The sequence below is a fragment of the Anastrepha ludens genome, chromosome 6 (genome assembly GCF_028408465.1).
Source record: "Anastrepha ludens isolate Willacy chromosome 6, idAnaLude1.1, whole genome shotgun sequence".
NCBI classification, from domain to species: domain Eukaryota; kingdom Metazoa; phylum Arthropoda; class Insecta; order Diptera; family Tephritidae; genus Anastrepha; species Anastrepha ludens.
Genome location: NC_071502.1, coordinates 83,066,809 through 83,083,200, shown reverse-complemented (window position 1 = coordinate 83,083,200; position 16,392 = coordinate 83,066,809). Strand labels below are relative to the sequence as shown.

General features: G+C 39.1%; 1 protein-coding gene across 1 annotated transcript in view; it reads left to right on the top strand.

The window, feature by feature from the left end:
• The first annotated feature begins 6,214 nt into the window (after positions 1-6,214).
• LOC128866050 (cartilage oligomeric matrix protein-like) overlaps positions 6,215-16,392 on the top strand; it is a 111,956-nt gene continuing 101,778 nt past the window's right edge. Inside the window, exon 1 of the mRNA XM_054106528.1 lies at positions 6,215-6,382. The gene's annotated coding sequence lies outside the window, so the exon portion shown is untranslated. The remainder of the gene's footprint in view (positions 6,383-16,392) is intronic.

Genomic DNA, 16,392 nt, shown 5'->3' with positions numbered 1-16,392 from the left:
AAATAATGTGTTTTTGCGGGGAATTCTTCTTCATTATTTTAATATGAAGAAAAAAGCAGCCGAAAGTCATCGTATCTTGGTGGAAGTTTATGGTGAGCATGCTCTATCTGAGCGAACGTGCCAGAAGTGGTTTGCACGCTTTAAAAGTGGTGATTTTGGCTTGGAAGACGAAGAACGCGAGGGTGCGCCGCCAAAGTTCATGGATACCGAATTGGAGGAATTGCTCGATCAAGATCCGGCTCAAACGCAAGAAGAGGTTGCAAAAACTTTGGGAGTTGATCAATCAACCATTTCCAAACGTTTAAAAGCCATGGGAATGATCCGAAAGGTAGGCCATTGGGTGCCGTATGAATTGAAGCCAAGAGACGTTGAACGCCGTTTTATGGCATGCGAACAACTGCTTCAACGGCACAAAAGAAAGGGGTTTTTGCATCGAATTGTGACTGGCGATGAAAAGTGGGTCCATTACGACAATCCAAAACGTCGGGCAACGTATGGATACCCTGGCCATGCTTCAACATCGACGTCGGCGCAGAATATTCATGGCCTGAAGGTTATGCTGTGTATCTGGTGGGACCAGCTGGGTGTTGTGTATTATGAGCTACTGAAACCGAATGAAACGATTACGGGGGATGTCTACCGACGACAATTGATGCGTTTGAGCCGAGCACTGCGAGAAAAACGGCCGCAATACGCCGATAGACACGACAAAGTTATTTTGCAACATGACAATGCTCGGCCACATGTTGCACAAGTGGTCAAAACATACTTAGAAACGCTCAAATGGGATGTCCTACCCCACCCGCCGTATAGTCCAGACCTTGCGCCATCCGATTACTATCTCTTCCGATCGATGCAACATGGCCTGGCTGACCAGCACTTCCGTAATTACGATGAAGTCAAAAAATGGATCGATTCGTGGATTGCGGCAAAACCGACCGAATTTTTCACAAAGGGAATCCGTGAATTGCCAGAAAGATGGGAAAAAGCAGTAGTAAGCGATGGACAATATTTTGAATATTAAATTTGTAACCATTTTACGTCAATAAAGTTTCAAATTTCGAAAAAAAAACCGCACGAACTTATTCATAGTCCTATTAGTTGCTTCAAAAATAATACTTTGTAGGTTCTAGTACTCAATTCTGTGTATTGCGCAACGTAGGGGGTTTTATGTTTCATATTTTCTTAATTGCCAAAATCAGCAAATGGAGCAGGAGTTGTTATGAAATATATTTGAAATTGGGTCTTGATAACGCAGTTTGAGAAAAAAACCACGGCACTTAATATACATTCATACTTTATATATTATAAGGCGATTCCAATACATTTGGAATTAAAAAATAAGTGGCAACACCATTAAAAAATACTTGTTAATATAAACATTATAAATAAGAATTTGCGTGATACACACATCTTAAGACTCAATTCCTTTGAAATGTTTTTTCTACTATTTTTGCTTTAAGTGGCAACACCATATATAAATAATTCTATTTAAACATTCGTTCATTATTTTTAATATATACTGTTCTGCACACATGTCCTAACATCTTATTAAATTGTGCTAATAAATTCAATTTTTTCTTTTAAATTGGATGGCAACTCCGTTAAAAAATATTTTTTAGTTGAAACTTTCTTAATAAAAATTTGCGTGATGCCTACATCTTAAAATTTTATTCATCTGCACTTTTTTATAATTTCCGCCTTAATAGTTAGGTGGCAACGCGATACAGAAATAATTGTAATAATAAAGTTTCATTCACTATTTTTAATATATGATATAATGTTGGGCACCAATATACTAACCTCTTAGTAAATTTTATTCTTAATTGAAATTTCTTGTTTAAAATTAGATGGCAACGCCATTAACAAATACTTTTCCATTGAAATGCTTTCAATCGAAATTGCGTGATACTTACATTCTAAGACTTGGTTTGGACTCTTTTTGTACCATTTCCGCCTTAATAGTTAGGTGGCAACGCCATACAAAAATAATTGTATTTAAAGCTTCGTTCATTCTTTTTCCCCCTTCTTTAAGGTTTGGTTTAAATTTTTTCTTTAAAATTAATATAAATAAATTAATATAATATAAAAATAGGTGGCAATGACAGCTAATAACATATATTTTTTTATTTGAGCTTGTCTAAATACCTTTCTTCCGATATCCAAAGTGTTAAAAATAAAAAAAATTAATATTAAATCATTACAAAATCAATTCAGTTAAAATTTGGTTGCTACTTTGCAATAGAAATCATATGGCAACGCTAAATAAAAATAACTCTTTGTTAGAGCTTTTTAAGCTACTTTCATTTGATATCTATATCTTTCTAAATACTTTACTTGATTTGCGTTAAGTTGTTATTTTCGCAATAAAATTCAAGTGGCAAGGCTATACAAAAAACTGGTTATAGATCCAAAGTTATAGCTGGTTATAAATTTCATATCGCCATATATATGTACATATCATCTCACCAGTCCTCTATCACATGTACTTCAAGAGGTGCACAGTATGTAAAATTGAGTTTGTTTGGGAGGTGTCATTAAAAAGCTCTTCTGCGATGAAAAAACTTCTCTGTCATTACAAAGATGCTCATAAAACAACATCTGCCATTCGGGGCAACACGAAATTGTAGGCCCCTTCATTTGTAGAAAAACAGCAAGCCGCACGCCACAAATAAGAAGAGGAGCTCGCCCAAACACCCTATAAAGGGTACTATATATATGTTTATGGGAGGCTCCAACGTCCCACTTGTCTACTCTTATCTTTTAAGTTGAACTACAAGGTGTGTTCATAAACTAAGGTGAATTTTAAATTTTTCTCAAAAAATATTTATTTATTCATCAATTTCTATTTTATTTCCGTCAAAGTAGTCCTTCACAGATATAATACACTTGCGCCAGCGTTTTGTTCAATCCTCGAAAGAGTTCTGATTTGCACTTTTTGGTATGCCCTTGATCTCTCTCGGCGACTCGGTTTTTATTTCCTCAATCGTCGCAAAACGCTGTCCTCTCATAGGTTTCTTCAATCTTGGGAACAGGAAAAAACCGCAGTGTCCAAATCTGGTGAATTCGGTGCCTGAGGCATGATAATAGTGCTGTTTTTGGCCAAATAATCTCTCACAAGCAGAGATGATTGAGTAGGGTCATTATCCTGATGCGAAAGCCATGCATTTTTTCCACAATTCCGTATGGCTTCGCGCACAAGGCGCATAACTTCAAGGTAATTCTCCTTATTTACCGTACGACCTTGTAGTAAGAACTCCTGATGCCTGATTACGCCATGGTAATCGAGGAAAACAGTGAGCAAAACCTTGCCATTCGATCGAACTTCGAAAAGATTGCATGACATGACCAACCGATATGCCGACCTCCTCAGCAACTTCTCTAGTTGTGATTCGCCGATTCTCCATAACAATTTTTTTCAATTTCTCAACATTTTCATAGGTTGTTGACGTGCTGAGGCGTCAACAGCGGGCGTCGTCATTCACATCTTCTCGACCTTCTGGTAAATATTTTTTTGACCCAGAGTACTCTCACCGTATACCGCTGCCAACATTTCAAGTGTTTATGAGCATTTAATTCCATTCTTATCACAAAATTAAATGCAATTTATTTGATCCATTTTTTCAATAGCAGAAAATCGCCGAATACGCAAAAGACTTGTCTTATTTACGCCTCTCACAAGCAAACTAAACACGCAATATTGCTAAAACTGTGAACATATCTTCGAGACGAGTGTACCAACATAAAAAAATAATAATCGAAAGTCGAACGTACGTAGCCCGCGAAATTTGAAAACTCACATTATTTTTTGAACACACCCCGTACATGACACCAGTATGCGAAATTTCATGATCATTGGTTGAGTAGTTAAAGCGTGAAAGCGAATTAGAGTGTAATTTCTATAGAAAATCTGGCCATACAAATAAATGTTTTAAGACACTTAGCAGAATGGTGCAGAAATTGTTTGCGGTGTTGCTAAATGCAAATATGTCGCAGCTCTTTGTCATGTGTCATGGGAGAATTCATGCGTTGCATGCCACCTATCCTCTCTTATTTCAAGTCACGGTCCCGCACTGCTGATAACTCGTTTGTTGTTGGTGGCTAGTTGGAACCCATCAGAAGGCGCAATATCGCATGTGTCGCGCTGGCTTGGAAGGTGCTGCGCTTGCACCTAAATTGGTGCTATAGCAAGCGGGCGACAAATCGATCGGCCTCAACCGAGACACAGCGAAATCAAACAGCAACCAACAGCAGCAACAGCTGCAGCAGGCGTACCAACAAAAAAAGAGCAATGACAACATGCATTAGTAGTAAAATGATGACAGCCAAGACACACGCACACTAGCACTCTTTCGTTCCTCCGCCGCCAGCCCAGCTTTACAGCCGCTCAGCTCAATTCCGCTTAACGCAGTTCAGTGCGCATGCACGTGGGCGTTACGAGTATGCTATGCTTCTACGTATCACACGTCTTGCTACCACAACTGCGCGGCGCACTAGCGGCAACCAGCAAGCGGCCACAGAACCTGAACGCACTACGTACACGTTCACGTTTGGGCGATCATTACTTTATCACTTTATTGCCTGAGTCGTTTCTTGTGTTGACGTTGTGCTGTTGATGCTATGTTGTTGGTGGGTGCAACAAGACAAAAACGGCTAATACTACTACTACATACCACCAACTTACCTATATACTCGTATACTACTATGAGTAGTGGTTTCTTTTATTGGTTTTCGTGTACATAAAATAGGTGCTGTTGTTGTTTAGGTTGCACTCACTGCCCGATATGTTTGTAGCCCTACCACTTCTTATGCTGCGAGCTGCTGCTGCTGCTACTTCTTCAGCTTTTTTTACTTGTTTTACAGGCACTTCGTTGCCCGTTTGTTTAGCTCTCAGCCTGACGTTGCTACCTTTTCTGCTGCCGCAGCAATCGCTGATCATTGGCTGATCTTTTATTGATCTTCTATGCTCAGCAGCGTCGTCTTGTTTGTGGCTTAGAAGAGCCAACATCCTCCACTTGGACGTCAGTCAATCTTTGTGCGTCGAACGCGACTGTTCACCCGATCACAATCGAGTTCCGCGTAAAACGAAAATAAATAGTTTGTCGTTAATTGTCGGCACAGCACACGGAAATCTTATCAGCATTTGTGTTGTTGTTGTTTTTTTTTTCATTTTAGTGCTTGAACATTTTTAATGATCGCATAAATCTTTTTAATTAACACCAACTAAGTGGTCCATCGTGGCAATTGTGTTGGAATTTTGTTATTGCTGTAAGGGTTGTCGCTGTTGCACAAACATTCGCTAGCGGCGGTGTGGTCCAATTCATTCTAATTTATCAACATTCATACCTATGTACATAAAAAGAAAAAAAGAAAGAAAAACAGTTTTCTGGCGAATAATTTTTATACTCATTGGATTGCGTCAATAGTTGGGCGGACGTTCGGGCGGCGCCGTGCATGATTAGTAATAGTGACAGATGTACACACATGCACACATACATACACACATTTGGGTGATATGCGTTCGCACCACTGGCCATTACACCGGCGAGCACACCGATCGCGATGCTTAGCAACCGCGGGATCAGCATTAATCTTTGGAATACCTTTGCCAGGCACCGCAACGCATCGAATCTGCTGCGCGCTCGTGTGACGTCCTGAGTTTCAGTTTTATTTATTTATTTTTGTATTATTTTTTATTGTTCAACACCGGCTGCTTGACACTCTTGTCATTTGGACATTCGTGTCAGTGTTGTTTTGCCTTAATTGTTATTGTTGTTAATGTCTTCGTAGTTGTCGTTTCGGCTTTGCTGTCATTTGTCGTTTCTCATTTGTTTTTATTGCTGCTGTTTTGGTTACTGCTCCTTGGCCCGAGGTGTACTAATGGCCAAAATTATTTTAATTTCGCTTTTTTTATTGCAACGCCATCCGGCGTAAGTCTTAAGAAATTCACCTCAGGCCGATTTAAACGACTTGCGCCGACATTCGCTTGGTTTTAGTATTCCGCTGCTGGCGATTGGGATTCGGTGAATTGTTGCCGCTGCGGGCAGTTCAAATACGAGAGATCGCGGTTAAAGGCTGTGTATGTATGTGTGTGTGCGGATTTAGTAGGCATAAATAAAAACGTATTTTGGAAATTTGAGTGCATAATTAAAGTGTGTTATACATATGTAAATGTATGTGTTATGTGTATATATGTAGGTAGATTTTTTTCAAGGTATGAAAATTACATTTTCGCGCGTGTTGGATATTAAGAAAAAAGGCCAAGAAAATACTAATTAAAATCAATCGAATTTGCAAATAAATTTGTATGAGTGCTACTCTGCGAAATATTTAAAAACACTATCTTGAAGCACCACCAAATAAGGAATTCTTCATAAAAACTGTAAGTAAAAAATTGGCTTTACTAATACAGCTTGAACAGATTTTTGGCGTAGAGCAAACGCGATATGAGCAACGTACTTTGTTTCTGCTTTTGGTACCTAAAATGTCAAAATCTATAAACAAAGCTTGACAATCTAGAGTAATATAACCAAAATTTGACAGTTCAGAGACCTCTTAAATAAGAAAAAATCAAAACAGCTGCTCTGCTGATAATATTTGTTAAATGTGCCTTGGCCTTTACTTATCACATATTCTACAACTACTGTTGTTGTTGTTGTTGTTGTTGAGGTGGTTGAACATTTCTGAGCTGAAATGCTCCTAATTAGTGACCAGCACCGTTTTACTACCACTATCTCGTGTGATGATGATGTTGTTTTTTTTGTTTTGGTTTCCAAGTCAGATCCATTTAGTGAGGTCAAAGTATAGCAGCAAATCCTTTATCTCGATGTCTGAGATCTCCTTAAGTTGCTGCAGGAAAGGCTTACCGAAGGATCGGAGTCGTGCCCTGGCTAGTCTCGGACATTCACATAAATAGTGGAACAGACTTTCCTTCGCCCCTTCCGCTTGACAGCTTCTACAGATAGGATTGAAGGGTACATTGAGTCTAGCTGCATGATCCCCTACTTTCCAATGTCCTGTAAGGGTTGCAGTGATACATGGAATGTTTGACCGAGAACATCCTAGCAGGTCATTCGTCCTTTGGTTTTTGTATGACGGCCATGTGTTTTTTGTTCTAATACATGTAGGTATTTGTTTCCATCTTCTTTCGGCTAAAGCATGATAGTGTGAAGCAATGGATGCTTTTAGTGTGTTCAGTGGGGTGGAGACTGTCACCGCCTCTGCTATGTCTAGTGTCGAGCCCTTTCTTGCTAGCTCATCCGCTATCTCATTGCCCCGTATGTTCCTATGACCGGGAACCCATATCAGGATAATTTCAAGCCAATGGTTGAGCAGTTTCAGCTCCTCTCTACACTGTAGGACCAGTTTGGATGAAATGTAGTTGGAGTCTAAGGCCTTAATAGCTGCTTGACTGTCTGAGAAGATAGCTACTCTTGCACCAACTTCCTTGTAGAGTTCTAGGGATTTGCATGCTTCTCTGATCGCTAAAAGTTTTGCCTGGAACACGGTGGCATAATCAGGAAGACGAATTGATTGAGATCGGTTGAGTGGCTCCGAATGGAAGCCAGCTCCCACACCACAGTTCATCTTAGAACCTTCGGTATACATTTCGATATCGTGTCTTCCAATCCCCTCTCCTTTGCTCCACTCGGCTCTCGGTGGAAAACGTACCGTAAAGCCTTTCTTGAAGTTGAGGTCGGGGACTGTGTAGTCTGATCCGTTTTTGAGCAGTGGGGGTCCCTGTAGGAGGATCTTACTGTGACCGTACGACGTTGTTGTCCAACTTCCTATGTCTCTGAGTCTCACCGCGCTGCAAGTAGCTATTGTTTTAATGTGCAAATCTAATGGCAATAGATGTTTTAGTACATTGAGCGCTTCAGTAGGACTGGTGCTAAGCGCTCCTGCAGTTAAGATACACGCTGTTCGTTGTATCTTGTTCAGCTTAGTTTTGTTGTATTTCCTTTCTGTTGCAGGCCACCAAACTAGTGCCGCATATGATAGTATTGGCCTTACAATGGCTGTGTAGGACCTGGATAATTTTGGTTGGAGACCCCATTTTTTCCCCAACATTCTCTTACACATGTAAAGTGCTACTAATTCTCCAAATTCTACAATATATCTGGTTCAAGCCTTGAAAAATAATTTATCAAAAAGTGGAAGTTTTCTCAAATCCCTAATTATTATTATTTTTTAAATGTAACAAATATAAGTAGCTTTTTGCCTCTGAGCTGGCGTTAAAATTGGCACCACTAATTTTTTAGTGATATCTATGGCTTATCAAAATTTAATGATAAATTGTTAAATAAATATGAAAAATCAAATATATTTGTATGCTATTTTTTTACTTGAGGTTTTTTTTTTGTTTTTGCTTTATATTTAATTAGTATTTATTTTTAATCTTGTAGTAAGGCACATAAAAATTTAATTGTAAATTGATAAAAAAAAACCTATACAAATTTTTGTGTTTGTGTTTTGATTGATAATCGATTTTTAAAATTAATAGTAGTTATTATTATTAAATTATAAGATGATAAAAAATAATTACAGAAAATTAAAAAATATATTTTGATAAGTTTTAGTTAGTTTTTTTTTCAATTTTTAATTTAATTTTAATTATATCTAAGCTATAGCAGAATTGAGTTGTAAGTTTATAAACAAGAATATAAAAGATATAAATATATTTTATAAATTATTTATGTATTGGTTAATATTTATTTTTATATTTTTCCTGATAGCCTCGCCAATAGAAAAAAAAATGCAAAATATTTATTTTGTTAATTTTCTTCTTCTGGGTAGTGAGTTTGTTAAATTTGTTAATATTCTTTTTTTACTTATTTATTTCTTTTTTGTTTTGACTGAGTTACTCTGTGTTTGGCAATACTTACAGTTCGCGATATAGGTAGGTAGGTGGGGTGGTTGTCATAAAGACACACTTAGACCCTTGGCTGGTCCATTGTGATACCACTGGAGCTTATCCTTACTCTACGTGTTCCTTTTCAAACCATCCGGTAGGTTTAATAAACGAGCAGAGCTTCGTTAGTTTTAGATGGGCTATGTCCGCTACATCGGTTAGAAATGTTGTATGAAGAGTGCGCAGCCTTCTCATAGCTAGGCTTTCACACTCACATAAAAGGTGTCTGACTGTTTCCTCTTCTTCTGTATTAAGACAGCTTTTACAGAAATCGAAGTAAGGGAGTCCTAACCTTCTAGCGTGGCTGCCTATTAAACAATGACCAGTTAAAACACCTATCATTTTTCTTTTAGATTCTCTGTTAAATCTTAGCAAGATCTTCGATCGACCGCTGTTCCAGTTCGGCCATGTCTGTTTACTTAGTTCGCATGTTGTGAGGTTTTGCCAGCTTGTATTTACCTTTTTGATGGTTTCCCTGTCTATAAGTAATTTACAAGTGGTTATGGGCATGGCTAGCAGTGCCTTATTCGGTTCGAGATCGGGCGTTGTACCGGTTCGTGCAAGTTCATCCGCCTTACAGTTTCCTGCAATATTTCTGTGGCCTGGCACCCAGATAAGGTGCACCTTGTAGCACTTAGATACGTCATCTAGTAGTTTAAAACATTCTAGAACTGTTTTTGACGAGCGCGTTTTTGATTCCAGCGCTGTTATTGAAGACTTCATTTGTGGATATTACTCTCGTTTTTATTTCTGTAAGTCCCTCTTTTATGACATTGATTTCCGCCTGAAATACACTGCAATGATCAGGTAAGCGAAATGATTGGCATACTCCGAGTTTGTCGGAGTAGACCCCTCCACCTACTTTGTTGTCCAGTTTTGAGCCATCTGTGTAGATGTTTAAATCATTTTCCTTAACAATAAGCCCGTTATCCCATTCCTCTTTGGAAGGAAATACTGTGACAAAGGATTTATTTAAATTGATGTCCTTGGTCTTACAGACATCCGTTGTGCTGGGAATGCAGGGGAATTGTTCTAAAATTGAAGAGTGCCCTCTTTGGTTCATTCTGAGTAGGCCGATTTCTCTTAGTCTGAGAGTTGCTTTGGCAGCTGTTTGCTTACCGAATTGCTCTATTGGTAAGATATTAAGCATAATATTTAGTGGATCTGTGGGTGTGGTTCTGAGGGCCCCGCAGATGCAAAGACTGGCCATTCTTTGTACGTGTGCCATGGTTCTTTTGATGTACAATTTATCTAAAGCTGGCCACCATACTAATATGCCGTATGTTAGGATCGGTCTGACAATTGCTGTGTAAAGCCTATATACGATAGATGGGGAGAGACCCCTACTTAGTCCTATCAACTGTTTACAAGAGTATAGTGCTATTGTCGCCTTTTTTACTCTATCTTCGACATTTGCCTTCCAAGTTAGTTTTCGGTCTAGTATTAGACCTAAGTAGCGGGCCTCATCACTAAATGACAGTGCCTTGTCGCGATATAAATATTATGTGGTTGTAGTTGCTATCAATTTTGCGTATGAATAGTGGTAATTTGAACTACCGTGCAGTCTAACAAACTTTGTGCAGGCGTGACTTTTTGGAGCTGTTATAATATCTAAAAGTTAATCATTTAGAGCAGTGCCATTATGAGCTTTGTTTAAGTTTAAAAAGTTTGTGAGGCATAAAATCATATAATAAAGCAATAAAATATTTATGCGCTAAGGCACGCACCAAAATTTATGCCTCGTAAATCTTCACGAAGTATTTCAAAATTCACTACTTTCGAGTTGATTTCCTACGTGCATAATTCCTCATTTCATTTCCTGCCAATCGGTCATGAAAGAGTAAAATGATGCGTCGCCTCAAGTCGCATAGCAGCCCACGTGTGGACTGCATAAATAACCACACGCAATACTGTTGGTTAAATAAATATGTCATTTTGGTCAGTAAACTAAATAAAAATATTTGTTGTGTTCAACAGAAAATAAATCGTAAATAAATATTTCAAAATCTTTGTATCCGCTGATAAATTTATTGAACTTTGCGTAATAATTCCAATACTTCTGCTTGACTAATTTCTATCCGCTCCGATATTATTATGCTTTCACTATAAAAATAGAGAATAGCTGAATCTGATAATGTTGAGTGAATGCTTGAGTGAACATACCTACAACAACACATGTACTTACATATGTGTGTGCATGTGCGTTTGTATATCCATATGTGCATTTTTCTTCTTTTAAATGTAGTCAAAATCGTTATTTTACCTCACGGTGACACCTCATTAATCTGGCTTATGTTGAAACCCTTTATTGGACTAGTCAAATAAGTATAAATACATATCTATATGTAAATACATACATACACATACCATATGTGTACATACATACAATAGCAATAATGTTAATAGCGACAAAATTTGATTTAATTTGATTTGATTTGATTTGGAATTTATTTGAAATGATTTCCAATCTTAATTTATTGGTGATTTACAAGCCACACATGGCAATTAATATTTCCATTTTGGTTTTTTTTCTCATCTTCAAACCATTGAATGACCAGAGAATTGAGAGAATTGACTGTTAACTGTGTCTTGCAGCTGAAATTACTTTTGTGGTTATGCAAAAGCCAAAATTGAATGCTTTCAGCACAATTCAATACACCCAACTAAAAGCCGGGGTGGGCGTTAACTAATGACGTCGAAAGACTGAGTCTTGCTTGCTTTGCATTTCTAAGGCGGTGTTTAATGTCTCCGCTGTTTTTTACAGTTTTTATGAGACCAATTCGCCATTATCTCATTAGATGATTTGATTTATATGCAATTATACTGCTTTGACGTTAACTTATCTGGCAAGATTTTGGTATTATGGTAATACAACAGCTAATAAACTCAGTTTAAAGGGAATTAAGTAAATGCCTTTTTAATAAGGTTTGTCATTTCACTTCATGTGCAAGCAAATTCGTGAGGCGAAGAAGTGATTAAAAAATTTTTAGCGCTTGAAAAAAAGTATTGAAAAATTGTAATCTGAAATTCTCTATTTCTTTATACATTTTTTTTTCCATAATTCTGTGCTGAAAGGGAAAAATTACTTAACGCTTAGGGCCTTTGTATTGTGGCACAAAGCCCATATAAGACTAACTTTCGGCCAATATGAACGAATTTGAAGCATATTTTTTGATGAAACCTTTGGTTTAATTTGTTTTTTGTAAATTAGGTAGAGTTTTAATTCTCTCGCACTTATAGTGACCTTCGTCTATAGTGTTGAGTAGTGTGGCCACTAAAACAATCCCTACTTTCCGCATGACTTCGGCATGACCCTGAACGGCGTCCTTGAAGTTTACCAATTCAATTCACTCACGTCTGGGTCCACCATATTTGTGGTCAGCTGCCTGCTACCGGTTCGGTTTTTTATGTCCGTGTTTGCATCAATTGACCACAATTGATTGCGTCCTTTACTTTTGACATATGGAGGTTTATGTCATCTGTAGTCTCAATTCTTCCGCTATTTGAAGAAAATTTTAGTTTCAATCAAATTTCTTTGAATCGACTTGTTCCCGTCTGATATCGTCGCGAGTCAAACTGTTCCTGCCTCTTTACTCAAGAGTTCCTACTCTTCAGCCGCCCACTCCGCATATCGGAGGTATTGGAGTATTTTTGCTGAATTTGTCTTAACAGCATTCCAGTTATTGATTGATGCACACATGGCTGGTATTAGAATGTGCACCTGCAACGGGAGTCCAAGTAACACCTCCAGTATTTGACGATATTCGATTGTGTTGGAGAAGTATGGTCAGTAGGGATCACTTGCCAGCTTAATACGGTGGAGATACGAAAGCACCCGTGTGCGCTGATAAACTGCGTTAGATAAAAGTCAACGTCGCCATGTTTCCTGGTCACCCATGGTACAATTTCGGGTCCAACGGCCGTTGATTGATGGATTCCATCTAAGTTTACCTAATACACCATAGGTGAAAGTATGTATCCCCAAATTTGTACCTGACTCCGTCGAACTACTCCTGGTTTCTCAATTTAAAGAAATGGCAGGCGAGAAAGAGATTTTATTCAAACAAGGAGATAAATGCAGAAAGGAATGGATATTTTGCAGTCTTGAATAAATCGTTTTATTCGGAAGGGAGCAGTGAACTAGAACAGTGTTGGACGAAAATGAGTTTACCCCAAAAAATTATGAAACTAATAAACGAACTTCGTATTTATGCTTGATTTTTGGTTATGAAAATTCAAAGAAATGTATATTTGAATTTGAACAAAATAAATGAGTATTACAATTTGTAGAAAAAGTCTAAGTCACAGACTTGCAACTGCTCACTATACGCATTTTTTACCAGCTCAGTCTAATATTTTACATCCATGACGAATCTGGTCCTAACGAATATCATTAAATGGAAAATGACTTTTCTTCGGTGATGACTACATTGGCTGTTTCAATCTAGTCATGGACGGGCACTACCACGGGATTGGACACAAGGAAACCAACGCACTGATTTACCCACTTCACTATGGAAGTTAGAGTGCTCGCAATGTGTGTCTGCTCTGTGCACAATTTGCAATTTGGCGCGACATCGGTTTCGAGATAGACAACTAAATCTAGCCTTGTGTAAAAATGATCAAAATATGCGGTATGACTGACGTTGATCTAAACTTCTTAAGAAAGCCTTGATTAAGACAAAGATCATGGAAGCCCATGTTTTCAGCTACCACGTTTTCGGTGGCGCTCACCTTTGCCCAAAATAACAACTACAGTAGCATTTTTAAAGGAGGATTGGTTCTTGTGGTATCAACCCAGCAGGAATTGGACGCTACCTAAATCAGAACCGACCGGCCAATTGCTTTAAACAACCTACAACATTTCTTTGTTTCTTGAACCAAATGTTGCGACTTGAGAACCTTGTTGGAGTTCTGGATCCTAGTGGCAATTACTATTGTATGCGCCGAGAAGGAGAGCCAACCACCCATTAGTTTGGGGTTGTTAACGATCGATATTGGTATGTCGTCGGATCTCACTTTAGCTGCAGTTCTCTTCCTTGTTTCATCTAGGTAGTGATTTATTGGGGAAGTTTTGAAATTCCGCGCAGGAAAGAAGGGAGAAAGGCGGAGAGACAGTTGTTCGCTTTTGAACACAAGCCATCGATGTCATTGCAGGACGCCATTATCGAGCAATCGTCAGTGTGTGAGATCAGTGAAACTTCCTCTAGTAGTTGAGAAAAGCTTCCTGTACATAGAAGTATAAAAGCAAGGGTAGAAGGACACCACTCTGTGATACTCCTTATACAATATATATCAGTCGAGTGTTGAACACACAGGCAGTTGGCCCGCATCTCTTCAGTTCTGGCTGGATGGACGACTGATGGTTGAATATGATGTAGTTGTGTACAATAGTAACTCTATCGACAGCCAGATAAGTCCAGTGCTAGTAAGCAGCCGCCATGATCGGCCAGCACCACCCGAGGAAGCTCGTCGGCTTGTGAGTGAAGCCAGAAATAAGAACCTGCTGCTCGGATGCGACGCCAACGCGAGGCATGCGTTGTGGGGAAGCTCTGAGACAAACGACCGAGGTGAGTCTTTATATAATTTTATTATTAATACTAACTTATCGGTATGTAACAGGGGTAACACTCCCACTTTCACCTTTCCTAGTACGGAGTACTTCAGAGGATGGGACGAAGTGATTGATGTTACTCTACTGTCTGAAAATAGTTCAGTAAGGGTAGATAATTGGAGGGTATCCAATAAAAAGTCCTTTTCTGATCATAGTTGGATCCTCTACGATTTGGATCTTAAGGTAGATCCACCCCTACCATATCGAAATCCTTTAAGAACCAACTGGAATAGGTTCAAAAATGCAGTAAACAAGAGGATAGGAGACACTCCTATCCCTCAAATCACTCTCACGGAAAACCTTGAGAGTAGGGTCATAACTCTGGAAAAGGCATTTAGTAGGGCCTACAAAACGTCCTGCCCCATAAAATTTAGCAAAAAAACTCACCCTCCTTGGTGGAGCAGTGAGCTCTTAAAACTAAGGGAAAAATCTAGATCAGCGTTTAACCTCAGCTACTCGACGGGAAATTGGGAATTGTACAGAGAAAGTCGGAGACAGTACAAGAAGGCAATCAGGGCCGCCAAAAAAGAGAGCTGGAGGGAATTTTGTTCGTCAATCGAATCCACCAGGGATTCTGCTAGGCTCAGCCGTGTTCTTTCCAAAGACCACTCAATGGCTTCTTGGGTCAAGAAACCTGATGGAACTTGGACTGCTACAGCAGAAGAATCGCTAGAGCTTCTGCTAAACACGCATTTTCCGGGGTGCAGCGCTTACGAAAGTGAGAGGGGAAACATTAGGCGGAGCCAATATAACCCACAGCATCTTGCAAATGAAATTATTACTAAAGAAAAAGTTGCATGGGCAATCAAATCTTTCTCACCCTTTAAATCTCCGGGGCCAGATGGGATCATTCCAAAGATGTTACAGGAAACCTTGGACTGTATCCTACCATGGCTAGTGGAAATTTTTAAAGCGTGCTTAAACTTAGGCCATATTCCAGATAGCTGGAAACTAGTCAAGGTCGTCTTCATACCAAAAGTAGGTAGAAGAGGACATGAATGAGCGAAGGACTTCAGGCCAATCAGTCTTTCGTCTTTCCTGTTAAAAACTTTTGAAAGACTTTTGGATACGCACCTCAGAAGCTCTTTGGAGAGCTCTGGTATATCAACTGCACAACACGCATACCTTAAAGGCAAATCTACGGAGACAGCGCTTCACGAGGTAATCGGAACAATAGAGGGCTCTCTAGAGAGCAAACATTATACCATGGCGGCATTCTTGGATATCGAAGGCCCCTTTAACAATGTTAGCACAGTTGCCATCCAACGGGGGTTGATATACCTGGAGGTGGACAGTTGCATTAGTAACTGGGTCATCTCCATGCTAGAAACCAGGATCATCAAAGCTAATATGGGTAATATCAACATAACCAAGAAGGTCCACGGGGGCACTCCACAAGGGGGGGTATTATCTCCACTTCTTTGGCTATGTGTGATCAGCAAAATCTTAATAAAACTTGACGGAGGTGGGGTAAAAGTGGTGGCGTACGCTGATGATGTGGTGTTAATGGTGTCAAGACTGTGCCCAAGTACGATCAGTGGGATCATCCAAAGGGCGTTAGGCGAGCTTAACTCTTGGGCCACAGGATGTGAGCTAAGTTTAAACCCGCGTAAAACAGAACTTATGCTTTTTACCACCAGATACAAGGTACCAATTTTTACCCTACCAAATATCAACGGGCAAACTCTGTCTTTATCAACCAGTGCAAAGTACTTAGAAGTAATTCTGGACTCCAAACTTAGCTGGAAGTTAAACGTCGGAGAACGGGTAAGGAAAGCAGAAATTGCTTTATATGCCTGAAAACGTGTGCTAGGAAGAAGATGGGGTCTTCAACCTAAGCATACATTATGGCTGTATAAGGCGGTTA